General features: G+C 38.4%; 1 pseudogene; it reads left to right on the forward strand.

Moving 5' to 3' along the window:
• The first annotated feature begins 702 nt into the window (after positions 1–702).
• LOC126263939 (5S ribosomal RNA) lies at positions 703–820 on the forward strand (annotated as a pseudogene).
• Positions 821–3,495: the final 2,675 nt, after the last annotated feature.

Genomic DNA, 3,495 nt, shown 5'->3' on the forward strand with positions numbered 1-3,495 from the left:
GCTAACAGAGGTCCCATGCCTCAGTAAATATGTGACAGCGCCAAGCGTAATGTATAGCCTCTTCATTCCCGTATGTTCACTTACTATTTTCATATTTAATCAGAGAACGATATAAATTTGCTGGAAATAGGATTTTATGCATCTTGTATTCAACATTGAGCCTTATCAGCAATAATACACCCACTAGTGGTAACATGATAGTTAGCAGTACTCCAATAGTCAGCCAGTCAAACCAGCCATTGAATTACATACGACATTTGTGATGAGAATAGTTAGGGAACAATTGAAAAACCTAGCTCTACTCTTACGTTTCAAGCCTCGAAACCCATGTTGTTACATAACTACTATCGTAAGAGACAGCACCTGCGATGGATGGAACTGTATTTTAGAATTCGTGTTCAAGTGAAACAGTAGTGTCGTTTCCACAGTTTAGGAAGAAATGTGATGTTCCTGATGCAAAATTCTTCATTTCAAGCACAGAAAATGAAAAAGTTACATGTGCAATTAGTGAAGGCGTTTTCAACTCAGAAACGTGTGTGCGAGACATGTCTTGTCATTTCAAAAATTCAATGCTGTTTGTTTTATAATGTTTAAATAATAAAATATTTAATGAGAGTGCGTGATTTGTGCTTCATCGACGAATTTCATTAATGAAGTCTTTTCATGTTATCAGTAGTGACACTTTATGAGAAAGCTGAAAATTCCAACGGCCTTGCCGCAGTGGTAACACCGGTTCCCGTCAGATCTCCGAAGTTAAGCGTTGTCGGGCTGGGCTAGCACTTGGATGGGTGACCATCCGGTCTGCCGAGCGCTGTTGGCAAGCGGGGTGCACTCAGCCCTTGTGAGGCAAACTGAGGAGCTACTTGATTCAGAAGTTGCGGCTCCGGTCTCGGAAACTGACATACGGCTGGGGGAGTGGTGTGCTCACCATATGCCCCTGCATATCCGCATCCAGTGACGCCTGTGGGCTGAGGATGACACGGCGGCCGTTTTCATATTATCAAATGAAAAAGATGTGGTTCAGTGATATAATAATAATAATAGTAATAATAATAATAATAATAATAATAATAATAATAACCCCCGTGGAGGCCCGGGAAAAGAATAGGCCTCCGGTATGTTCTGCCAGTCGTAAAAGGCGACGAAAAGAACAAACCACTAATAGGGCTAACCCCCCTTTTAGTGTGATTACTTGGTTCAGGACAGAACTAAAGAAGCCTCGGACAAGCGCCGTCATGGTCGGGGACGACGCTTGAACCCTATGCCCGCCCACAATGGTAACGACACTGCTAGCCAACTGGAAAATGATTTAAATCCAAATAGAGGTGTTTTGCAGGATATGCTTCCTGCAACCACCCTAGAAGGAAAACAAAGACAGAGGATGAGATGGTCAGATGAAGTTAATCGACACCTCATGTTCTGTTATTACCAAGCAACAAACCTAGGAACCAACACAACTGGATACAGATCACAAGTACACACAACATTTATTACCAGATACCCAGAATTAAAATTTTTAACAGAACAACGACTAGCTGATCAGATCCGTGTAATAATCAAAAATAACAGGATACCCCAGTCAGAATTAGAAAACATCAAACAACAGGTACAACAAATACTAGAACAAAATAATGTGCAATCAGAAGAAGAAGAAGAAAATACAGTAATGGACTCAAACATCCCAGAGCAAACAAACAAAGAACAACACACATCAATTAAACAATCAGAGGAAAACGACATCTTAAGACAGCCACCAGAACAAGCACAAATAGAACACGAAGTGACACACATGTTAGATATAGAAGAGAAATTTCAGCTGACATATATAGAATACAAAGACACAAATACAGACATTAGACCATTCTTGCATAGACCACCAAATAACCCACAAGTCGAAACAACAATAACAACTATCAACACAATCATACACAACAAAATAAATGAAAATACAACAATGGAAGAGTTACAACTACTGGTTTATGTAGGAGCACTCACTACACTAAATATACACACTAGGCAGAGATCAGAACCAACCAACACACAGAAGAAACCCACAAAACCAGCATGGCAACACAGGCTACAGATCAGAATAGAAAAACTGAGAAAAGACATCGGACAGCTAACACAATTTATAAGAAATGAAATATCAGACAAAAAACGAAAAAGGTTAGGTAAAATCTCACAACAAGAATCAATGGAGCAATTAGATGAAAAGAAGCAGAAGTTACAAGCATTGGCCAAACGACTTAGAAGATACAAAAAAAGTGAAAATAGAAGGAAACAAAACCAAACATTCAACACAAACCAAAAGAAATTTTACCAGACAATAGATAACACACACATTAAAATAGACAATCCACCAAACATAACAGACATGGAACACTTCTGGAGCAACATATGGTCAAACCCGGTACAACATAACAGGCATGCACGGTGGATACAAGCAGAAACAGACTCATACAAGATGATACCACAAATGCCTGAAGTGATAATTTTGCAACATGAAGTCACCCGAGCAATTAATTCTACGCACAATTGGAAAGCCCCTGGAAATGATAAAATAGCAAATTTCTGGCTAAAGAAGTTCACCTCAACACATTCACATCTAACTAAATTATTTAACAGTTACATTGCAGACCCATACACATTCCCTGATACACTTACACATGGAATAGCCTATCTGAAACCTAAAGATCAAGCAGACACAGCAAACCCAGCTAAATATCGCCCCATAACATGCCTACCAACAATCTACAAAATATTAACTTCAGTCATTACACAGAAATTAATGACACATACAACACAGAACAAAATTATAAATGAAGAACAAAAAGGCTGTTGCAAAGGAGCACGAGGATGTAAAGAGCAACTGATAATAGATGCAGAGGTGACATATCAAGCTAAAACTAAACAAAGGTCACTACACTACGCATACATTGATTACCAAAAAGCTTTTGATAGTGTACCCCACTCATGGTTACTACAGATATTGGAAATATACAAAGTAGATCCTAAATTGATGCAGTTCCTAAACATAGTTATGAAAAACTGGAAAACCACACTTAATATCCAAACAAACTCTAATAATATCACATCACAGCCAATACAGATTAAGCGTGGAATATACCAAGGAGACTCATTAAGTCCTTTCTGGTTCTGCCTTGCTCTGAACCCACTATCCAACATGCTAAACAATACAAATTATGGATACAATATTACTGGAACATACCCACACAAAATCACACATTTGCTATACATGGATGATCTAAAACTACTGGCAGCAACCAATCAACAACTCAACCAATTACTAAAGATAACAGAAGGATTCAGCAATGATATAAGTATGGCTTTTGGAACAGACAAATGTAAGAAAAATAGCATAGTCAAGGGAAAACACACTAAACAAGAAGATTACATATTGGATAACCACAGCGACTGCATAGAAGCGATGGAAGAAACGGATGCCTATAAATATCTAGGATACAGGCAAAAAAT

Source organism: Schistocerca nitens, chromosome 6 (assembly GCF_023898315.1).
Source record: "Schistocerca nitens isolate TAMUIC-IGC-003100 chromosome 6, iqSchNite1.1, whole genome shotgun sequence".
NCBI classification, from domain to species: domain Eukaryota; kingdom Metazoa; phylum Arthropoda; class Insecta; order Orthoptera; family Acrididae; genus Schistocerca; species Schistocerca nitens.